Raw genomic sequence first — 24,975 nt, forward strand, 5'->3', positions numbered from 1 at the left:
AAGTGCTGGGATTACAGGCTTGAGCCACCGCGCCCGGCCTAATGTTTGTATTTTTAGTAGAGACAGGGTTTCACCATGTTGGTCAGACTGGTCTTGAACTCCTGACCTTGTGATCTGCCCGCCTCGGCCTCCCGAAGTGTTGGGATTACAGGCGTGAGCCACTGAGCTCGGCCAATTTTTATTTGTAAGAGCTGTATTGAGGTATAAAATTTCACCCATTTTAAGTGTACAGTTTAATACTTTTCAAGTAAATTTACAGCATCCTGTAACTCTCACCACAGTTTAATTTGAGAATATTTCCGTCACCCCAAAAAGATTCTTCATACCCATCTGCAGTCCATCCCCATTCCCATCCCCAGCCCTAGGCAGCCACTGATCGGTTTTCCGTCTTTTTAGAGTTGAACATAGGTTTTTAAATATGTTCCTGACTGGTGTAACTTTTTCTGGGTATTTTGGAAACTATGTTATACATGAAAGAAAAAAGAGACCCCCCTCTGCCCGCATCAATGGTGTGAAAGTCTGTATCTCACTGGTCTCAGGTTTCTCTGCTTTCTCTTTTAGATCCTTCTCTCCAGTGGACCATAATTTAGGAGAGCGTAGCCCCGGGCTTGATGCTGCCATTATTTACCTCTCAATCTCTCTAAGCCTAAGTCATGGAACCTTCTAGGACTCAGTTCCTCATCTGTAAAATTCAGGAAAAAAAAATAGACACGATGATATCTGATGTTCTTTCCATCTCTAATGCTCAGCACTCATGATCTTTTTTGGTGAAGTCTTTTTTGACAAAAAATCACTTCTTGATTTTCTATGCTCTTCAGAGGACTGAAACAAAACATTAAAATTAAAAATTTATTCTTCAGAACTCACAGAACAGAATAAGTGCAAAAGCAGTAAGTGTGTAACATTTCTACTTTTGAAATGATTAAAGCTTACGGTAGCGAGACCTCTGCGACATTGTGTATATGTGTGTACAGCGGAGGAAATTAATTGGCATCTTTCATTCTCCTTCATGCTTTCTGGTTTATTCAAATATTTATTGAAGCAGACAGGATGCCAGGTGAGGGATTTAGAATCCTGGCAAAGATAAGGGCTTTTCCCGGATGAAGGTTGCAGTCTGGTTGGGGTAAGTCAGTGTGAAATTATAGCAAGGTGAGCTGGTCCTAGGAGAGAGGAAGGACAGTGAGCAGAGGGAGGTAGGGAGGGACTGGGTCACAGAACAGGGCCATGGATATACCACCATCACCACCTCCGCTACTGTGAGAAACTGGCCCTGAGAAGCTGCTAGGCAGCTGGCTTAGCCAACCCACAGTTAAAAACCACCCATTTCATCTTTGAGGGAGGAGACATTCCAGCAAGTTTGAAGGTAGAGATAGGGGAGGGTGAAGTGTTTTGCGTTTCTAAGCAGATCTCTTATCTCCCCTGGCTCTATCTTTTTGTAACATGGGGTTAACTGTAGCATTGGTTTTTGCAGTGACTGTAGATATAGCAAACTTGTGGAGGCTGGCTTTTGGCACAGCAGACAGCTGGAGGGTGGTATTTTTCTGATGGGGAGATGTTCTTAAGTTTTGTAATTTATGGTGTCTTTAAATATGGGATTTCGTTTACTGTTACCCTAATTACACCTCTGATGTATTTTATTTATCTTAATGCTTTAATTTTCTGCTCATGCCCAGAGGTAATTTCTCAAAGGGTACCACTTAAAAAAAAGTCTTAGGTAATGTTTCATCCTTCCTGCAGTTACCTGCAGCCTCTTGAAGGCAAGGAAATGGGTTTTGGGGGCACAGACTTTCTTCTGGGCTCTTGTGATATAATTTTGGTTGTGTTTGTATCATCCAAGATCTTCACCACCTGTTTGCCAAGTATCCTAAACCATTCTGTTCTATAGGGACATGATACAAGCCACATGTCATTTTAAATGTTCTAGTAGTCACATTAATAACATTTTAAAAAGGTAAAATTAATTTGAATAATATATTTATTTAACCCAGCAGATCTAAAACATCACTTCAACATGCAGTTGATATGAAAATAATGAGCTATTTCACATTATTTTTTTCTAAACAAGTCTTTGGAACTTGGGATGTATCTTATAGCACATGTCAGTTCAGACTAGCCACATTCCAAGTAGTCATTAGCCACATTTGCAGTGACACTGTATTGGACAGCAAAGTTCTAAACCTCTCAAAGGCTTGCAGAGGGCGCTGGAAAGAGCCCTTAGAGTGGGTGGGAGAGACATATCCTCATGATTTATGAGCTCTTAACAAAGCCACAGGTTTCCTCTTCTTAGAGAAACCTGATATGTAAAAAAAAATTCATCTTGACAGGAAAGGTAAAGCAGGAAGTAATTATTCATGTTACAAAAGAATTAACCACAGGATCTTTTAAATAGCAAGCTCGCTTAGTGCACGGAAGAATATGACTCAATTTGCAAAATGTGATTGACACTTGACATTTTAGTAGCACCTTTGTTGGGCTGGGAATGGTCTATCATCATAAAATGCAACCTGAGCGGTCAGTTGATCAAGTCTTTATTGAGCACCTACTGCATGTCATGGATCCTTATAGGGGCCCCAGCAGAACTAAGGGTGATCCATACCCAGAAGGCATTCAGGGGCTCACGGGGAAGACAAGACACAGCTTGGGATTGCTTCAGTGGCAGGGGCCAGGGAGGTCTTGGGTCTAGAAGAGCTTAGAAGGTGATGTGGAGGCAGTCAGGGCCCAGCTGTGGCCAGAAGGCCAGGAGGCTGTACATGATTACTTAAGTTTAAAGAAAGGGCAATGGCCGGGGTGGTCGCTCATGCCTGTAATCCCAGCACTTTGGGAGGCCAAGACAGGCAGGAACATTTGAAGTCAGCCTGACCAACACAGTGAAATCCTGTCTCTACAAAAAATACAAAAATTAGCTGGGTGTGGTGTGCACCTGTAGTCCCAGCTACTTGGAAGGCTGAGGTGGGAGGAACTCTTGAGCCTGGGAGACGGAGGTTGCAGTGAGCTGAGATAGTGCCACTGTACTCTAGCCTGGGCAACAGAGCCAGACCCTGTCTCAAAACAAAAAATCTTTTTTTAGTATCTTCTTAATTATGTATAGATTGTATACATATATTACTGTACTAATTGAAGATCAAGAAAACCCCAGAGAAGCTCTTACACTGTTATTATTAGGCTTAACAAACTTTTGAAACACATACAATTGAGTATTGTATGCCTTTAGACATTGGTGGAAAAATGAAGACATTTTCTTCATGATTCAGGTATATAGTTTTAAAATATCTTGCTAATCCTGATGGTTCCACACCAATGTCAAGGGTGGAAGGAAACCCATATTACGAATGATCTTGATAACTGAAAGTTTGGGGGCCATCTCCCCGTAAGATCTGATGTGTCTTCTCCATGTGGCGGGCAAAGAACTCCCAGCAGAAGCTGAAGTGACACCTCTATCATTTTTCCTTCCTTCCTTCCTTCCTTCCTTCCTTCCTTCCTTCCTTCCTTCCTTCCTTCCTTCCTTCCTTCCTTCCTTCCTTCCTTCCTCCCTCCCTCCCTTCCTCCCTTCCTCCCTCCCTTCCTTCCTTCCTTTTTTTTTTTTTTGATAGAGTTTTGCTCTTTCACCCAGGCTGGAGTACAGTGGCACAATCTTGGCTCACCGTAACCTCCACCTTCTGGTTTCAAGCAATTCTCCTGCCTCAGCTTCCGGGGTAGCTAGGATTACAAGCACCTGCCACCAAGTCCGGCTAATTTTTGTATGTTTAGTAGAGATGGGGCTTCACCATGTTGGCTAGGCTGGTCTCAAACTCCTGACCTTGTGATCAGCTGGCCTTGGCCTCCCAAAGTGCTGAGATTACAGGCATGAGCCATTGCGCTTGGCCAGCTCTACCATTTTCTTGGCACTTGGCCTCGTGTTGTCTACAGCTCCTACTTTCTTTACACAAATCTTTTCAAGCAGCTGACGCACTTTGTGAGGGTGATTTCAGCAAGAAGGGGTCATAGCCATAAGGAGGCTTTCCTAGGAGGCACCAGAGAACTGCAGGGCACCCCATGGTGGGGACACAGTCAAACCATATCAGATGAGAATTATTAGCTTTGACATACAACTGAGACCTAGAGAAGTTAGCATCATATAGAATGCTGGTGCTTGCTCTGGTGGTACTCCTTGGTTCCACTGTCCCTCTGGCTGCTTCCTGCCCCTTGAAGGATCCTTGACTGTGTGTCCTGGAGGCTGGGTGAAGGAGCCTGTGCCATTCTGTCAGTGGAACAATAGATGAGTTGAATTATTACTTTTTTAAAGTTAAAACAAAATGAATAGACGTTGTAATTTTTTTCTCCCATCGCCTCAATGGATGCTTGAAGCAAACACATCCCACTGGAGAGCACTAGGTCAGAAAATAAGCTTAGCTTCTTTGCTGAGCTTTAGGCTCTTTAACTGGGAAGATAGGCATCAGAATGTTGGGAGGGTTAAGTGAGATAGTGTAGGAAAAAGTATCTGGCACATGAACAGTGGTTACTGTAATCTCAGTTCCTACAGCAAAGCTTTTTTGTTTGTTTTTGAGTCAGGATCTCACTCTGTCACCCAGGCTGGAGTACATTGGTGCAGTCATGGCTCACTGCAGCCTCAAACTCCTGGGCTCAAGCCATCCTTCTGCCTTACCCTCCCCAGTTGCTGGGACTACAGGTGCGTGTCACCATGCCTGGCTAATTTTAAAATTTCTTTTGTAGAGATGGAGTCTTGCTATGTTGCCCAGATTGGGCTCGAACTCCTGGCCTCAAGTGATCCTCCCACCTTGGCCTCCCAAAGTGTTGGGATTACAGATGTGAGCTGGCAAAGGTTTAATCAATATCTAGGCGATCTGAGGAAAGCTGTGTTTTAATTGACCTGTTCCAATTGTTATGATGGCTCATTTTAACTGCTGGGGTTAGGGGCGTAGCATGATACCATAAAGTTAGAGTGTTCATGCCTGCGTATTGTCAGGAACACAGAGAAATCTGCAAAGGTTGCCTTGTTCATGTTCTTCCACTCCTCCTTTCTGTTAATAAGTGATAAGAATGGTTCACAACGCAACTTCATCCTGGGCAGATTTATGCAGTAAAGTCAGCCAGCTAACTTTGGAATACAAAAATGATATAGGAAAGGAATTTCCACTTCGAGTTGCTTATGAACTGTCTGGTTTAGCAGATGTTATGAGTGGACAGACAGAGCACGCCAACTTGGGTGGATAGGATGTTTGGAACCGAAAGTGCTTTGGGAATGTATCCCAAATGGATATGCAAAGCCCATGTGACGGGCACCCACTCACCTACCAGTGTTTTTCCTTGAAAACCTATCTCAGTTTATTGAAGTTTGTTGTTGTTGTTTTAAACTCATTTGTGCTTTTTGTCTCCTATTTAAGAAATCTTTGCCAAACCTAAGGTCATTAAGATTTTCTCCTATCCATTCTTATAAAAAGTTTTACAATTTTAGCTCTTACACTTAGGTCTGTGATCTATTTGAGTTAATTTTAGTATATGCATGCTTTACAGAGCTCATTTAACTTTCCCTCTTCCATTATTTTATCATAATTTCTGAATTGCTAATTCACCACTTGGGGTTTTATCTAATTTTTGCTATCCTTGTATTCATTCATTTGCCATTCATTCATTCATATGGATCTGCAAATAAAAAAGGAAAAGGTGGCCGGGCACGGTGGCTCACGCCTGTAATCCCAGCACTTTGGGAGGCCGAGGCGGGCAGATCATCTGAGGTCAGGAGTTCGAGACCAGCCTGGCCAACATGATGAAACCCCGTCCCTACTAAAAATACAAAAATTAGCGGGGTGGGGTGGCGTGCATTCAAGGAGAATCGCTCGAACGTGGGAGGCGGAAGTTACGGTGACCTGAGATTGCGCCACTACACTCCAGTCTGGGTGACAGAGTGAGACTCCATCTCAAAAAAAAAAGGAAAAGGTTATGAAATTGGTTCATATTGAGGTGGTCATGAGGAGAAGCCCAGTTTAAATGAATTGCATAATTTATATATGGATAAGTTAACTAGTTTTTGGATTGGTTAATGCTGCTAATTTGCATTGGCACTTTGTCAATGAGAAGACCCACCTTTCTTACCTGTTGCCTTTGCTCGTTACCAAGTATGAGAGGTTGCCGTAGATCAGGAAAACAATGTAACATGGAATTGATGTGTAAGAGCTCATCTGTTGAGAGGGCAGTTGTGGTTTTGATGTGGGCAGTCTGAGACATTGGCTTGGCCAGCCGGGCCCTCTATACCAGCTGTCTTTACAAGTGTTATCACTGCAAGATGAGTGTTACCTCCGTAGGATGGTGTTACTAGTCTGTTCTTATGCTGCTAATAAAGACATACCCAAGATTGGGTAATTTATAAAGGAAAGAGGTTTAATGGACTCAGTTCAGGCCTCCTGGGGAGGCCTCAGGAAACTTACAATCATGACAGAAGGGAAAGCAAGCACATCCTTCTTCACATGGTGGCAGGAAGGAGAAATGCCAAACAAAAGGGGGAAAAGCCCCTTATAAAACCATCAGATCTTGTGAGAACTCACTATCACAAGAACAGCATGAGGGTAACTGCCCTCATAGTTCAATTACCTCCCACCGGGTCCCTCCCACAACACTTGGGGATTATGGGAACTACAATTCAAGGTGAGATTTGGGTGGGGACACAGCCAAACCATATCAGATGGGGATTATTAGCTTTGACATTTTGTACAACTGAGACCCAGAGAGGTTAGCATCACATAGTATTGGTGGGGGATGGGAGACCCAGAAGTTAAACTGACATCTGTTGTCTGTACACTGAGCTCAGGGAGACAATGCTGGACACCCTCTGGGTGGGGCAAATGTTGTTAGCTGGCTGTCATCATGCAGCTTCCCCTCTGAAGCGCCTGCTAGCCCCAAGACCTGTAGGCCACCCTGCCTGTGCCTGACCACGGACCAGCACTTTGTGGTTTCTGTGCTATAGGCTTCAGGTTAACCAACATCGGGTTACTGTGTGTGGCCCTGTTATTTTGAATATTTGTAGAGGGGAAGTCCCTTTAATGTGACTTTACTGGCCTTCAAGGGATACTGGGCCTCAGCCTTCTCCAACATCTGACCTAAATTACTTTGTTTTCCCTGTTCCTTCCAGTGGAGGCCATAGTGGAGTTTGACTACCAGGCCCAGCACGACGATGAGCTGACGATCAGCGTGGGTGAAATCATCACCAACATCAGGAAGGAGGATGGAGGCTGGTGGGAGGGACAGATCAACGGCAGGAGAGGTTTGTTCCCTGACAACTTTGTAAGAGTGAGTACAAAGCAAAACCCTTTTCCTGTCTCCTGTATGGGCTCTGCTGAGCAAAGGCTATGGGGGTGCTTGAGGATGAATTGCATGAACTCTCTTAGGGGATGGCTTGAACTCCTTTGTGATATCAAGAGAAGCATGGATAGTTTTGCCCTTGGTATCTGGGATACTTGTTTTGAAATTGCTTTTTTAAGGCTCAGGATGATCTCTTTCCACTGTGTATCACTTCTTAGAATATGCTAAGGCTGGGCACAGTGGCTCACGCCTGTAATCCCAGCACTCAGGGAGGCTGAGGTGGGCAGATCACTTGAGATCAGGAGTTTGAGACCAGCCTGGCCAATATGGTGAAACTCCATCTCTACTAAAAAAAAAAAAATACAAAAATTAGCCAGGTGTGGTGGCATGTGCCGGCATGTGCCTGTAGTCCCAGCTACTTGGGAGACTGAGGCAGAAGAATCATTTGAACTCGGGAGGTGGAGGTTTCAGTGAGCCCACATTGTGCCACTGCATTCCAGCCTGGGCAAGAGAGCGAGACTGTCTCAAAAAAAAAAAAAAAAAAAGTAAAGCTTGTTAAATTGTTGTATGTACTTGTTTATTTACTTTGGGAGTTTAAAAGAATTTTACTTTTTTCTATTCCTTGCAAAATGGAGGTAAAACTCAGTTTTGACCACTTAAATGAAATAACAATTAAATGTAGAATTCAGCCAGACATAGTGGCTCATGCCTATAATCCCAGCACTTTGGGGGGTTGAGACAGGAGGGCCACTTGAGCCCAGGAGTTTGAGACCAACCTGGGCAATATAGGGAGACCCCTGTCTCTACAAAAATAAAATAAAAAAATTAGTCAGGCATGCTGGTTTGCACCTGTAGTCTCAGCTACTTGGGAAGCTGTGGTGGGAGGATCACTTGAGCCCGGGAGGTTGAGACTCCTGTGAGCCATGATCATGCCAGAGCACTCCCTGTCTCTAAATAAATAAACAAATAAATAAATGTAGAATCTAAATCATGGAATGTTTTTTGAGACGGAGTCTCGCTCTGTCGCCCAGGCTGGAGTGCAGTGGCACGATCTCCACTCACTGCAAGCTCCGCCTCCCGGGTTCATGCCATTCTCCTGCCTCAGCCTCCCATGTAGCTGGGACTACAGGCACCCGCCACCACACCCGGCTAATTTTTTGTATTTTTAGTAGAGACAGGGTGGTCTCAATCTCCTGACCTCGTGATCCGCCAGTCTCGGCCTCCCAAAGTGCTGGGATTACAGGCGTGAGCCACTGCACCTGGCCTGTGGAATGCTTTAAATGAATGAATGAATATAGAATTCAAATTATGCAATGTTTTCCACCTTTGTATTCATATTGCCTTTTTTCTTTTTTTTTTTTTGAGACAGAGTCTTGCTCTGTTGCCCAGGTTGGAGTGCAGGCATGATCTTGATCTCAGCTCACTGCAACCTCCACCTCCCAGGTTCAAATGATTCTCGTGCCTCAGCCTCCCGAGTAGCTGGGATTACAGGCACGTGCCACCATGTCTGACTAATTTTTGTATTTTTTTTTAGTAGAGATGGGGTTTCACCATATTGGCCAGGCTAGTCTCAAACTCCTGACCTCAAGTGATCCGCCCACCGCAGCCTCTCAAAGTGCTGGGATTACAGGTTTGAGCCACCACGCCTGGCTCATATTGCCTTTTTGATAGGAGCAGTATCATTTTCCCTTACCCTTTTATGTCCATGAAGCATTGAACAAAACTTACTTCTTCAGTAATGTTTTGAAAATTATGCCTTTTGGAGAAGTCATCTACAGGTTAATTATAAAAATGTAACTCATTCATATTAATAAATTACCACACAGTTGTAAGTAATACTTTGAATTGTTGGGTAGAGAAGGATCACCTGGAGGCTGTTCCTCATGGGGAATATTAACTAGGTCTAAAAGTCCCCATGCCATAAACTTTCTATCTCATACTGGAGAAGAATGGATTGTTCTCAGAAGAATGGATTGTCCTCAGTAGGAAGACCTGCATGCAGAAGTCCCCAGGTCCCCTGCTGTAGTCTCCATGTTACCAGATAATACTTAAGAGGACTGTGCCTTGGATACAGGGAGGCAGGTAGTATGGGGAACCTTGGGCCCAGAGAAGCAGGTGACCCCCACCAAAGGAGCCCTGAGGGCTGGGTGGGAGGGGTTTTTTTTTATGACAAGGGGTTGTTGATGAAAAATGTGTGATATACACTGGACTTCCAATCACTATCCTCTCAGAGTCTAAAATGAATAGAAACCTATTTAAATCTTTCTTTAGGATCTTGTCTCAGGGTGATCCCGCTAGCATTTCTGTTTTCTTTTCTCTTTGGTGTGAAAAGGCTGGGGAGAGTTTTGTAGGGAACATGCTACTAAACATTGCTTTCTGGAGTTGTAGGAATATAGGCTTTCCCTGCACTGGACTACACTTGAATCCAGCCTCTTGCTCCCATTTTAAGAGTGGGAAAGTGCTGCATCTGGGCCACCACAGATTGACTCTGTGGAGGTGTGAATGGGAGTTCTTTTGCATATCCAAACAAAGACCCCAGTTTTAGGAAAGGAGCATCCCTGAAGTTGAGCTGCATTCTAGTGTGGAAAGAGGGTTTTTCCAGATAAAAGGGGCAGTTGTTAGAGTGAAGATGAAGGAGGAAGGAATGACAGAGGGGGACTGTGGGAAAGAGAGAAGACCCTGGGAAGGAGGGAAGACTGTGGGAAGGATAGCAAGATTGTGGGAAAGTGAGCAGGACTGTGGGGAAGAGAGAGGAGGGCCCTGGGAAGGAAGGAGGACTGTGGGAAGGTGAGGTGGACGATGGGAAAGAGGGAGCAGGACCCTGGGAAGGAAGGAGGACTGTGGGAAGGGGAGAAGGATCGTGGGAAAGAGAGAGGAGGACCCTGGGAAGGAAGGAGTACTTTGGGAAGGCGAGGAGGACTGTGGGAAAGAGGGAGCAGGACCCTGGGAAGGAAGGAGGATTGTGGGAAGGGGTGGAAGACTGTGGGAAAGACAGAGGAGGACCCTGGGAAGGAAGGAGGACTGTGGGAAGGGGAGAAAGACCATGGGAAAGAGATAGGAGGACCCTGGGAAGGAAGGAAGAATGTGTGAAGGCAAGGAGGACTGTGGGAAAGAGGGAGGAGGGCCCTGGGAAGGAGGGAGGACTGTGGGAAGGAGAGGAGGACCGTGGGAAGGAGAGGAGGACCATGGGAAAGAGAGAGGAGGAGCCTGGGAAGGAGAAGGGACTGCAGCATCAGCTCCAGTTTTGAGGGTAGGTAGTATTTTGAACACCTTTATGTGTCTTGTTGGCCTAGTGTCACCTCGTTTTAAACCATGAATCTACAGATTCAGAAAACTGAGTTGGAAGGCACTGAGAAAGCCTATGGAATTTGCTCATAGCATAGGGCTGGCACGCTGTCAGTGACTGTGGAGGGAACCAGGGCAGGGAAATGCAGTGCAGGAACTGCCCGCGCGAGAGCTGGAAACTGACCCTCCCCCTGCTCAGAGAGGACTCCTTGCTGTGAAATGGAGGTGATGTCTTGACCAGAAGGTCTCGCCATTGCCCCACCTGCTCTGCTTTGGGCTAGGCCAGTGTGGGCATGGCAGCAGGCTCCTGTCCTGTGGCTTCCTATGGGCTTTGGCTCAAGGGAAGCCCTGGTGGGAGATGGCAGGGAGGGAGGGAGGCGAGTGAGATTGGGAGGCGGGGGAAGGCGGTTATCCCGCCAGCTCCCTGCTCATGTGGATTTTGGTCTGGCCCTGTCCCTCATGGGATGGGTGGCTGCTCCAGTCAAGCTCACCTTCCTCCTTACCCCTCTCTCCACTTTCCTTCAGGTCTGGGGGTTCCCTTGTTTTAAGTCCCGGGCTACCACCTTGGGCTTTCTTTATACCTCACCCACCCTGTGAAAGTCTATTAATCCTACCCAAGATTACCCTAATTCGAGTGGGCCATCTGTTTCCTTTTGAGAACCCGACTACCTCATCGGCCTGTTCAGAGGATTAAACCAGAGAATGCTGGAAATTGTTTAGCACAGTGGCCAGCCCCCCAGTGAGTGTGCCGCAGTGCTGGTCACTGGGTGAGGGAATGGATCCTCTCCTCTGGGCCTGAGTTGCCCTGCACTCACCTGCTCAGGTGTCCTCTAGTTTCAGCTGGAGCACTTCAAGGGAGGGGAAGTCATGCTCTTGAGAGATGCTTGTTCTACCTAGGGCAGAAAGGATGTAGCAGGAGTGGCTGGGGCTGCGCTACTTGTAGCTGTCACATTTGGCAGAAAAAGAAACTTCTATTCTTTCAGATGGCTGAGTCTATTTTCAAGTCTTCACCCACTGGAAATGTTTTAGGCCTATTACTGAAAATTCAGTAGGTGGATGCAGTGGAGTTTAACAATAACCAGGACTCTGTAGAGAATTCTAAAAGCTGAAAAAGCATCTTTAGGTAATAATTATCATATTGGCATAAGTGTGCACTTTTGAAAGTAGCTTTATGCATGTCCTATTTGGTGTAAGAATAATGTGTCCCCAGATTGAATTGGGTAATCTTGTGGAATCTCATTTATTTATTTATTTTTTTGAGATGGAGTTTCGCTCTTGTTGTCTAGGCTGGAGTACAATGGTGCAATCTCAGCTCACCGCAACCTCCGCCTCCCAGGTTCAAGCGATTTTCCTGCCTCAGCCTCCCGAGTAGCTGGGATTACAGGCGTGCACCACCACGCCTGGCTAATTTTTGTATTTTTAGTAGAGACAGGGTTTCTCCATGTTGGTCAGGCTGGTCTCAAACCCCCTACCTCAGGTGATCCGCCCGCCTCAGCCTCCTAAAGTGCTGGAATTACAAGCGTGAGCCACCACGCCCTGTCAGGAATCCCATTTTTATACCCACATGCCTTTCTGTCCATGTTACCACTGTCAGAGAGCCTACCTTAAGCATTTTCTTTTTTTTTTTTTGAGATGGGTTGTACTCTGTTGCCCAGGCTAGAGTGTAGTGACATGTTCACGTCTTACTGCAGTGTCAGTCTAGACTCAAGTGATACTCCCACTGCAGCCTCCTCACTAGCTGGGACTATAGGCGCACACCACCACACCTGGGCTAATTTTTGTGTTTTTAGTAGAGATGGGGTTTTGCCATATTGCCCAGGCTGGTCTTGAACTTCTGGCCTCAAGTGATCCTCCCTCCTCGGCCTCCCAGAATACTGGGATTACAGACATGAGCCACCATGCCCAGCCAAGCATTTTCTTGATTCATTTAGCAGATCCTTATTCAGTGTCCCATTTGAGCATGGTCCTCCAGAGTGTTGGGATTCGTATCCACCTTCATCTGAGTGCAGTCTCAGTCTCTCAAGAGAAAAATACCAGCCATTCCGCAGGTATACTGAGCAGCAGGCCATCCCATTGTTAAGAAGATACGTGTGCTTTGTCAGCTCTCGGGCTATTTTTTTATCATGCAGAAATGTACCCAGCTAGGCCACATGCCTTTTTAGGTTTATCTCTCTTTTATTTAATTTGTTCGTATTTTATTTATTGTAAATATGGAAGAAGAATCTTTTAAAATATCCCTTATCTTTCTTTTCTCTCTCTCTCTCCCCACCTACATCTTTTTTTGAGACAGGGTCTCACCCAGGCTGGACAGTGGCGTGATCACGGCTCACTGCAGCCTCAAACTCCTGGGCTCAAGCATTTCTCCCACCTCAGCCTCCTGAGTAGCTGAGACCACAGGTGTGAGCCACCACACCTGGCTAATTAAAAGAAAAGTGTGTAGAGACGGGGTCTCACTATGTTGCCTAGGCTGGTGTTAAACTCTTGGGCTCAAGCAGTCCTCTCACTTTGGCCTCTTAAAGTGTTGGGATTATAGGCATGAGCCACTGTGCCTGGCCCCCACCCACTTATTTTGGAATATGTTTTTCTTTATCCCTCCCCCTTTACAAAAGTATTCATTTTTAAGGTGAAATTTATGTAGAGTAAAATGCACACGTCATATGTCTATGGCTTGATGATTTTTTTTTGTTTCTACGTAAGTGTGTACCTCTATAACCACCACCCAGATCAATACTATTTCTGTCCTTCTAGAAAGTTCCACCATGCCTGTAAAAGGGAAGGGGGAAATGTCAGAGGCGTTGGAACCAGAGCAACTGCATCTTGAATAGGGGTTAGGTAAAATAAGGCTGAGACCTACTGGGCTGCATTCCTAGATGGTTAGGCATTCTAAGTCACAAGATGAGATAGGAGGTCAGCAAGAGATACAGATCATAAAGACCTTGCTGATAGAACAGGTTGCAGTAAAGAAGCTGGTTAAAACCCACCCAAAACAAGATGGTGACGAGAGTGACCTCGGGTCATCCTCACTGCTACACTCCAGTGGTGCCATGACAGTTTACAAATGCCGTGGCAATGACAGGAAGTTATCCTATATGGTCTAAAAAGGTGGGGAACTCGCAGTTCCGGGAATTTCCCACCCCTTTCTTGGAAAGCTCATGAATAATCCACCCCTTGTTTAGCATATAATCCAGAAATAACCATAAAAATGGGCAACCAGCAGCTCTCAGGGCTGCTCTGCCTATGGAGTAGCCATTCTTTTATTCCTTTACTTCCTTCTTCCTCTTTTTTGTTTGGAGACGGAATCTCGCTCTGTCACCAGGCTGGAGTGCAGTGGGGAGATCTCGGCTCATTACAACCTCTACCTCCCCGCTTTAAGCGATTCTCTTGCTTCAGCCTCCCGAGAAGCTGGGACTACAGGTGTGTGCCACCATGCCCAGCTAATTTTTGTATTTTTAGTGGAGACAGGGTTTCACCATGTCGGTCAGGATGTTCTCGATCTCTTGATCTTGTGATCTGCCTGCCTCGGCCTCCCAAATTGCTGGGATTACAGGCATGAGCCACTGCGCCCAGGCACTTTGCTTTCTTAATAAACTTGCTTTCATTAAAGAAAATAAAGAAAAGAAAAGAAAATTCCATCAGGCCTTTTCCCAGTGATTCCCCTTCCCCAAGGGAATTGATCATCATATATTAGTTTTACCTGTACTAGAATTTTATATAAATGGAGTCATACAATATGTGTTCTTTTATATATGACTAGTGCACACCAAAGTGTTTTTGCGTACATCGGTACTTTGTTCTTGCTGTATAGTATCCCATTATGATGAATTTCCCATAATTTGTTTAGCCAGTATTTTGTTGATGGATATTTGGGTTATTTCCAGTTTGAGGATTTTATTGATAGAGGCTCTGAACATTCTTGCATGTTGTCTTATGGACATTCGGACTAATTGCTCTTACATATACACACATGTAAGAGTGGAATTGCTGCTGTCACTGACTTTCAACCTGTTGATTTTTCTCTGTGTAAAGCTGTGGCTTCCATTGGGTGAGGGGAGGAGGTGCCATACCTGTGCCTGGAGCCTCATTTGCGCCACACTAGTCAATTTAGCTAATCAGCCTGAATCTTGTCATAATGTAGCCACCTATGAATATGACTGGTGAGGCATTCTGATGCACAGAACCCAATCTCCCAGTGATGATTTGATTATTGGGCCCCAGGAACTGACAAAGACTAATTCTTAATTTTTTTTTTTCTTTTTAGACAGTCTTGCTTTGTCACCCTGGCTGGAGTGCAGGGGTGGGATCATAGCTCACTGTAGCTTCAAACTCCTGGGCTCAAGTGATCCTCCTGCCACAGCCTCCCAAGTAGCTAGGACCACAGGTACATGCCACCTCATCCAGGTAATTTTTTTGTATTTTTTGCATAGACGGGGTTTCGCCATGTTGCACAGGCTGGTCTGCAACTCCTGTGCTCAAGTGATCCTCCCGCCTCGGCTCCCAAAGTGCTGGGATTACAGGCATGGGCCACCGTGCCTGGGCGGGTCTTGCTATGTTGTTCAGGCTGGTCTTGAACGCCTGGGCTCAAGTGATCCTCCCGCCTTGGCCTGCCGAAGTGTTGAGACTGCAAATATGAGCCACTATATCAGGCCTATTCTTATATTGTTAAAAACATACGAAGAGCATGTGTCAAAGTTTCGCTGAACTTACTTAATGAGGAAACTAGCAGAATAACAAAACCAACTCAGTGAGGATATGAGGAACTCAGTGGAAAAAAAAAAAACTCAGTGGAAAAAGGAATGTTCAAATAAGATTGCTGAGTTAGGTTCAAAACTGGTTCATGTCTTACAGAACAATAAAATCTTTACCTTTGGGGTTATCATCTCTACCAGAAAAGAAGAAAGAGAAAACAGCATGCCTTATCATTTTTCTACATTATCTTCTGACTTTTATAGGATTGTAAAATATCCTAGTAGTGTTAGTTAAATCAAATTACGTTTTCAGAGTCAGATGACCCTCCTGGCGGGGAATGGGGGGAGTGCGTATTAAAAATGCAATAGCAGGACATTAAAAGGTCACATGATCATCTTTTTTGCCTAGTTTCTAAGTTTTGGTTTTTTTTTTTTTGACAGACCATGACACACCATAATATGGGGTACAATAATAGGAAAAACTAGGATGAATTCTTAAAGTCATTTAATGAAGGAAAAAAAAAAAAAAGACTGTGCTTCTGGGACCTCAGACTGCTACCTAAAACAGAAAACCAGGCACCTATTTCAGGGAGATGTGGACTCTTTCACAGGGATTAATTGTCCCATGTTGGATTTAATTACCAGTATCTTCCTTTTAAAACCTTAACCCTCAGATCCAGACAACATTGTTCTTTAGTCAAGCAAAGCATGTGTAAGCAGCCTTTTTCTGAGTTCTCCTGGAAGGGACCCACAGCTATACATTTTCAAATGAATTTTAAAAGAAAAAAGCCTTGAAACTATAGCTCGGGCTGATGTGCATGTGTCTGCCTCCTCTTTTAGGGGACATTTGTCTGTTAGGGGACATTTGATAAAGTTCAACAGGACACAGGCCCTCAACATTTTGTAGCTCACAGATAGACATGTGGAAGGCAGGAAGCTATGATAGGGGTTAAAAGAATATGCTTGTTGATCTTTAAATTTATCTGACTCTGTCTGTGAGGAAGTGAACTGTTTTCTCTGCCTGTTTTTGTATGTGTTCGGCAAAAGTACATTTTCCCCTCTGCCTGCCCAGTTGTTGACGGGTGAAGTGTGTACACTTGCAGCTTGCATGTCCTATGTGTGCTGAGCATGACCATTTGCACCTCGCTTGCCGTGGCCTCAGCTTTCATTTGCTAGTGTTTTAGATCTCTCTTTGGCACATTTAGAGCCCATTTTGATATTTGTTTAAAGTGGTTGGTGAATGTGGCTGTTCTTTTTTGATCCATGAGGCGAAAGGCCAGTATTTTGCAAAATTGTACCACTCCGAGATAAAGCTCACAGTTACTTTGTTCTTCTTGATTTATGAAGGGATCACAAATCTTTTTTTTTTTTTTGAGACGGAGTCTCGCTCTGTCGCCCAGGCTGGGGTGCAGTGGTGCGGTCTCGGCTCACTGCAAGCTCCGCCTCCCGGGTTCACGCCATTCTCCTGCCTCAGCCTCCTAAGTAGCTGGGACTACAGGCGCCCGCCACCGCGCCCGGCTAATTTTTTGTATTTTTAGTAGAGACGGGGTTTCACCGTGGTCTTGATCTCCTGACCTTGTGATCCGTCCGCCTTGGCCTCCCAAAGTGCTGGGATTACAGGCGTGAGCCACCGCGCCCGGCCGGGATCACAAATCTACTTCTTCAACAAGTGTCATAAAGTAGATTTTCAGGTTACTGTTCTACATTCAAAGACCCTGACATGGATCTCTTTAATCACATTTCACTTTTCTTTAAACTTTAAACTCAAGGGCCATTAATTTTGTGAATTATATGGATGATTGTTTTCAAGATGTTTGTCTCTCTTCACAAGCTAGCAGTAATTTTTCTGGGTGTGTTAATTAATTAATTAATTTATTTAGAGACAGTGTGTCATTCCATCACCTATGCTGGAGTGTAGTGGTATGATCATGGCTCACTGCAGTCTCAACCTCCCAGGCTCGGATGATTCTACCACCCCAGCTTCCCAAGTAACTGGGACTAGAGGCATGCACCACCTCACCTGTTTTTTTTTTTTTTAATTTTTCGTAGAGATGGGGGTATCACTATGTTGCCCAGGCTGGTCTTGAACTCCTGGGCTCAAGTGATCCTTTCGCCTTGGCCTCCCAAAATGCCAGGGTTATAGGCGGGAGCCACTGTGCCCAGCCCAGGTATGTATTATAATGTGCAGAGCCTCATCGTGCTCACAACATTTAGTCCTGGTGTCCTTGGGCATGTGGGCATCTGCTGTGTGTTAGGCACCAGAGGATATAAATTCAAATGAGACAGACTGAATGGAATATTGTCACAAATGTAACTTCTCCTAGAGGATGATAGTTTTAGCTCCTATGACCTGCCCTTGGGAATTCTGTGCTTTAAACATTGTTCTACAAAGATACTCTGTAAAGATGGTCCAGATTAAAATGCCACTTGAGAAATTTCTGGCTGAATTCATCCGGCAACTGTTAGAATGTGCTAAATGAACCTACAGTTAGCTTTTTGGCCCTGATGGCTGTGTTACTTTATGGAGTAATAGTGGCTGCATTCTATTCAAGGCGTACTGGCTGCCTGGCATTGTATGTATGATCTACCTATGTCTGTCTGTGTACAGTGACAAAAATTTGTTAAGCACTTACTGTATGCCAGGCAGGAATGAGGCCAAGCCCTTTCCATGTTTTTTTGTTTATTTGTTTTTTGAGATTGAGTCTCACTCTGTCACTCAGGCTGGAGTGTGGTGGTGCAATCTGGGCTCACTGCAACCTCTTACTCCCAGGTTCAAACAGCTCTCGTGCCTCAGCCTCCCGAGTAGCTGGGATTACAGGCGTCCACCACCATGCCTGGCTGATATTTGTATTTTTAGTAGAGACGGGGTTTTGCCATGTTGGCCAGGCTGGTCTCAAATACCTGGTCTCAAACAATCCACCTGCCTCGGCCTCCCAAAGTGCCGGGATTACAGGCATGAGCCACCATGCCCAGCCCCTTTGCATGTTTTTTTAATCTCATTAAATTCTTCTACCACTCTATGACAGGTAACTGAGGCATATCAGTGTTAAAAGCCTACTCACAGTCACACAAGCTAGTGAGGAGCAAAGAGAGCATTGGAATCTGGGCCAACTGGCTCTGCAACCTGAGCTCAAGCAGGCAGCATTATCTGGGTGTCTGAATTGTCCTGATAGAACTGTACTCCTCACCATTATTGTCTGCTGTATTATGCCTTCCCCAAGTGTCCAATCAGGTGGAATCATGGTATTTAACTTATTTCTGTCTGCATTTTAAAGAATTCTCTTCAACAGTTGGCTATTTCAACTCAAAAGAACAACCTTTGCCTGGATTTATGGGCTTGCACTGTTTTTTCCTACAAATTCTGAAATTAAGTCAATTAGGGAAAATATTTCGTTATTATTAATTTGTAAGCAAACTTGTCGTTTTGCAGTGTTCAGCAGGCTATGCTTTCTAGAAGGAGCTTGGCTGTCTTTTCTATCAGTGGTAAATAATCACGATGTATGACTATCCAGTTGTTCCCCATCCACGGGGCCCTCAAAACCAACCAATTCCAGCTCAAATTATTCTTGAAACTTTAAACATACAGTTTTCTTTCAGAAAAACAATTTCTAAAACTAACAACTGGAGCCTGTTAGATTCTGTTGTGAGAAATGTTATTCCAAGTAGGGTCTGGAATAATTAAGTACAAGTGTGTTACCAGTAAGAACCCACATCATTTGGCGGTTTCTTCAGGCTTTGTAACTGTTGTAGTGCAGAAAATGTGGTAGAGGGGGGCGGTCTTGTGACTCAGGGAGGGCTGTGACCTCAGTGAGTTTTAATCCGCTGACTGAGTTGATCATGGTGATTATGCATAATGGAATCTTATTTTCTTAATGGCAAGATTATTGAATCTTAGCTTGGAAAGGGACTTTAAGATCATATGTTTTAACCCTTAGCTTTCTACCAGATCAAAATCTAAACCATCTGAGATATCGCCTTGATCGTTATTGGATATTTAAACTTGTTAAGCTTGGGGCTCGCACAGTGACTCCATGTCAGTGTGTTTCTAACCTGGTCCTGCTCCAGGTGCACTACAGTGTCAAAATTTTGTGGTTGGGGAAGAAGTAGGGATAGAAGTCTTAGAAGCTTTTAAAAAGTTCAGGTGATTCTGCTGCTTGATAAAGCTTGGGCATTCATTTTGCACAATGGTACTGATAGGGCAGTACCATGTTTTTAATTCTAGTTTCTTTTCTCAAGAACATGAATTGGTAGCTGGTGACTTCAATTTGAAAATATTTTCATCTTATTTCTAAAGTAGCTTTATGAATAAAGTATTACTAGCTATATTAGTGAATATATAAGTAAACACAATCATGCTGGAAATTATTTTAAAAGTTTACTACAAACACACAAAGAACATAGTGATATGTAAACAGTGCTCGATTTAAGTCCATTAGAATTAATACATTCTGGCTGGGTGTGGTGGCTAATGCCTGTAATCCCAAGACTTTGGGAGGCCAAGGTGGGCGAATCACTTGAAGCCAGAAGTTCAAGACCAGAATGGCCAACGTGGTGAAACCTGTCTCTACTAAAAATACAAAAATTAGCCAGGTGTGATGGTCCATGCCTGTAGTCCCAGCTATTCAGAGGCTGAGGCACAAAAATCGCTTGAACCTGGGAGGCAGAGGTTGCAGTGAGCTGAGATTGTTCCACTGCACTCCAGCCTGGGCAACAGAGTGAGACCATCTCAGAAAACAAAAACAAAAACAAAAACAAAAGAGAATTAATACATTCTAATTGCAGAACTTCTGGACTCAATAATTAACTCCATCCCACTCTCTACCTGGTGATGGCGAGGTAGGCACAATTTCTAGGAATGGTCCTCAAGATTCTACTCCTAAGTCCCCACAACTTGTATAATACGTGATGAGCTATCACTCCAGTGATTTTGTTATGTTATATGGCACAATTGATCTTTAAACAGGGAGGTGATCCAGGTGGGCCTAGCATTGAGTCCTTAAGAGAAGAGAACTTTCTCCTGTCTAGTGGCAGAAGAGAAAGTCAGAGGAGGACTTGCTGCTTTGAAGAGGGAGGGGTCATGTGAGAAGGAAATGGGCAGCCTGGAGGGGTCATGTGAGAAGGAAATGGGCAGCCTATAGGAGCAGACAGTAGACCTTGGCTGGCAGCCAGGAAAGAAATGGCGACCTCAGACCTACGGCCACAAGGTAGTGGATTCTGCCAACAACCTGAGTGAATTTGGAAGTGGGTTATTCTTCCAAGCTGCCAGATAAAAGTCTAGCCTATTCACATCTTGATATGTGAGACCTTGAGTGAACAAAGAACCCAGCTGAGCCTATCAGGACTTTTGACCTACAGAACTGTGAGATAAAAAATGGGTGTTGTTTTAGGTAACCCATGACAGCATTCCCTCATCTGCTGGCATGTCGTCAGTGGAGACTGACTGGGGATTCGGGACTTCCATCCCTATCCTCCCACTCAGCAGTGGTAGGCAGCTCCTCCTCCCCACTAGAGAATGGGGAAAATCTTGGAGAGGAGGGAGCTGAAGAAAGGAATTAATTAAAGGAATATTCCCTGCCTGCATTGGAAGTCCTGGACAAACAACTTCTAACCCACCTACATGTGAATCTGACTAGAACAAACATGCCAAAAAGTTTGGCAATAGAAACTTTAACATGGAATATCACCTAGGTTTTCAGAATGACCTCTAAGTAACAGAGATGAAGCAGACCAGAATAGTACTGCAAGGGCTCTGAAATTAAACTACCATTAAAACTGTAGCCAACAAAAATAGCCCAGGATGTGCATACTTAGCCTCAATAGGGTTAATGCCTGCTAAAATTTAAATAGTATCTAGAGTCTTGTAAGATAATAACCCAAATGCCCAAGATACAATTTAAACAATCACTTGTCATACCAAGAACCAGGAAAATCACAACTTGAATGAGAAAAACTAATCAACAGATACTAATACTGAGAAGACTCAGATGTTGGAATTATCTGACAAAACTTTTAAAGCATCTATCATAAAAGTGCCTTTTTTTTTTTTTTTTTTTTTGAGGTGGAGTCTTGCTCTGTCACCCGGGCTGGGCTGGAGTGCGGTGGCCGGATCTCAGCTCACTGCAAGCTCCGCCTCCCGGGTGTTTACGCCATTCTCCTGCCTCAGCCTCCGGAAAAGTGCCTTAATAAGCAATTTCAAACACTCTTGAAACAAATGAAAAATTAGAAAATCTCAATCTCAGCAAGTAAATAGGTTTTTTTAAAATGGAAGTTATTGAACCAAAAAATAAACAAGTTATAAAGCTCACCAGATGAACTCAATAATAGATGACAGAGGAAAGAATCAGTGAACTTGAAAATGGATCAATGAAATTTACTCAGCCTGAACAACAGATAGAAAATAGTCTGTAAAAAATGAACAGAGCCTCAGAGGCCTATGGGACAATAACATCAGATCTAACATTTGTGTCATCAGAATTCCAGAAGGAGAAGAGAAGGTTATGATAATAAACAATATTGAGTGAAATGATGACTGAAAACTCACCACATTTGGCAAAAAGCATAAATCTTCAGAATCGAGAAGCTGAGCAAAACCTAAACAGGATAAACCTAGAGAAATCTATGCCAAGATACATAGTAATCAAGCTTCTAAAAATGAAAGGCAAAGAAAATGCAGCAAGAGAGACATGACATATACTTACAAGGAAGAGTGATTTGAATGACAGTGAATTTCTCCTGTAAAATAATGGAGTCCAGAAGGAAGTGCACAACATTTTCAAGGGCTGAAAGAAAAGAAAGATGAACTCTGATTTCTTTGGTGAAAATATCCTTAGGGAATGAAGAGAAAATGAAAACATTCTCAGATGAAGGAAGACTAAGAGAATTTATCAATAGCAGACGTATCCTTAATGCCTAAATCAAGTTTTTTAAACATAAAAGAAATGGTAACAGAAGAAAGCTTGGAATTTCATAAAGGAGAAAACAACAAATGGATAAAAATAGGGAGTATGTATAATAGGCCAAGTATAGGGTATGTGTCATTAATTTTTGTTTCTTTTTGTTGAGACGGAATCTTGCTCTGTTGCCCGGGCTACAGTGTAGTGTTACATTCTTGGCTCACTGCAATCTCTGCCTCTCAGGTTCAAGTGATTATCCTGCCTCAATCTCCTGAGTAGCTGGGATTACAGGTGTGCACCACCATGCCTGGCTAATTTTTGTGTTTTTAGTAAAGACGGGGTTTCACCGTGATGGCCAGGCTGGTGTCAAACTCCTGGCATCAGGTAATCCACCCGCCTTGGCCTCCCAGAGTGCTGGGATTACAGATGTGAGCCACTGTCCCTGGTCTGTATCATTAATTTTTAAAAACATGTTTGATGGTTAAAGCAAAAAGTATATCATCTGGTGTGGTATTCAATATATATAGAGGTAATATGCAAGAAAATTGTATTTAAGAGGTGGGGAGGATGTAAAAGAGCCTAACTGGAAGTAAGGTTTTTACACTTCACTGAAATAGGAAAATGTTGATCCAAGTAGTCTGTGATAAGTTACATATATATATTGTAATAACTAAAAAACTCTGAAAATCACTAAAAGTATAACTATACAAAGAGATATACTAAAACTGACTACAAATAAAAGGAAATTCTAAAGAATGTACAAGTAACCCACAGGAAGACAAGAAAAAGGAAACAATGAAAAACAGAGCGAACAAACAGAAAACAATAGAATGGCAGGCGTAAGTCCTAACATGTCAGTATGTTTTTTTTTTTTTTTTTGAGATGGCGTCTCTCTCTGTTGCCAGACTGGACTGCAGTGACAGGATCTCAGCTCACTGCAACCTCTGCCTCCTGCATTCAAGTGATTCTCCTGCCTCAGCCTCCCGAGTAGCTGGGACTACAGGAGTGTGCCACCACGCCCAGCTAATTTTTGTATTTTTAGTAGAGACGGGGTTTCACCATATTGGCCAGGCTGAGCCTCGATCTCTTGACCTCATGATCTGCCCGCCTCAGCCTCCCAAAGTGCTGGGATTACAGGCGTGAGCCACCGTGCCCAGCCGTCGATATGTGTTTTAAATATACCAATTAAAAAATAGAGATAATAGATTAAGAAAAAACCTTGACTCAACTATATGCTGTTTGTAAGAAACTCACTTCAAATATATTGATATAGGCATGTTGGAAGTAAAAGGTGGAAAATGTATACTATGCAAATATTAATTTTAAAAAAGCAGAAGTGGCTACATATCATATCAGATAAAAACACATTTTTATCAAGTACCCATGAAATATCTGCCAAGTTAAACCATATCCTAGGTCATAAAGCTAACCTCAATATATTTAAAAGAATTGAAATAATATAAAATGTGTTCTTTGACCATAAGTAATCAAACTAGAAATCAATAACAGAAAGATCAGAAAATCTCCAAACACTTGGAAATCAAATCACACACTTCTGAATAATTCACAGGTCAAAGAAGAAGTCTCAAAAAGATTTAAAAATTACATAGAACTGAATGAAAATGAACATACAGCATATTAAAATGTGTGGGACACAGCTAAAGCAGTACTGAGAGGAAAATTTATAGCACTAAAGTTTACATTAGAATGGAGGAATGTTCTCAAATCAATAATCTAAGGTCCTACCTCAAGAAACTAGAAAAAGTGAAATAAGCCCAAAGCAAGCAGAAGAAGGAAATAATGAAGATAAGAGCAGTAATAATTGAAGGTGAAAACAGGAGAACAACAGAGAAAGTCAATGAAAAAGCCAGTTCTTTAAAGACCAATAGGCTGGATGCAGTGGCTCATGTTTGAAATCCCAGCATTTTGAGAAGCTGGAGTGGGAGGATCACTTGAGCCCAGGACTTTGAGACCAGCCTGGGCAGCGTAGCAAGACACTATTTCTCCAAAAAAAAAAAAAAAAGAAAAAATAATCAAAAACTAGCTGGATGTGGTGGTGCGTGTCTGTGGTCCCAGCTACTTGAAAGGCTGAGGCGGGAGGATTACTTAAGCCTGGGCGGTTGAGGCTGCAGTGAGCTGTGATTGTGCCACTGCACTCCAGCCTTGGTAACAGAATATGATCCTATTTCAAAATAAATAAATAAAAAGATCAATAAAATGGATAAACCTCTAAAAAGACAGGCAAAGATGGAAAAGAAGACACAAATTAGCATATTAGGAATAAAACAGGTGATATCACTACAGATTCTGCAGCTATAAAAGGGACAGTAAGAGAATACTAAAAACAATTATATGTACATACATTTGACAACTTAGATGAAATGAACCAATTCCCTGAAAACCACAAACTACCAAAACTTACCCAAAGTGAAATAATGTCAATAGTCCTGTAACTAACTGTTGAAGTACAGTTATGCATTGCTGAGCAACAGGGATATGTTCTCAGGAATGCATTATGAGGTGATTTTGTTGTTGTGTGACCATCATAGAGTAGTGTACTTATACAAACCTAGGTGGTGTAGCCTACTACACACCTAGCTATATTGCATGGCCTATCATACCTAGGCTACAAACCGGCACAGTGTGTTACTGTAGGCAGTTAAGACACAATGGTAAATATTTGCATATCTAAACATATCTAAATATTGGCTGGGCACTGTGGCTCACACCTGTAATCCCAGCATTTTGGGAGGCCAAGGTGGGTGGATTACTTGAGGTGAGGAGTTTGAGACCAGCCTGGCCAACATGATGAAACCCCG

General features: G+C 43.5%; 1 protein-coding gene across 1 annotated transcript in view; it reads left to right on the forward strand.

Moving 5' to 3' along the window:
- The first annotated feature begins 7,129 nt into the window (after positions 1-7,129).
- The window catches only part of SH3KBP1 (SH3-domain kinase binding protein 1), a 311,350-nt gene continuing 293,504 nt past the window's right edge, over positions 7,130-24,975 (forward strand). Inside the window, exon 1 of the mRNA XM_011940194.1 lies at positions 7,130-7,281. The gene's annotated coding sequence lies outside the window, so the exon portion shown is untranslated. The remainder of the gene's footprint in view (positions 7,282-24,975) is intronic.

The sequence above is a fragment of the Colobus angolensis genome, unplaced genomic scaffold (genome assembly GCF_000951035.1).
Source record: "Colobus angolensis palliatus isolate OR3802 unplaced genomic scaffold, Cang.pa_1.0 Scaffold188, whole genome shotgun sequence".
NCBI classification, from domain to species: Eukaryota; Metazoa; Chordata; class Mammalia; order Primates; family Cercopithecidae; genus Colobus; species Colobus angolensis.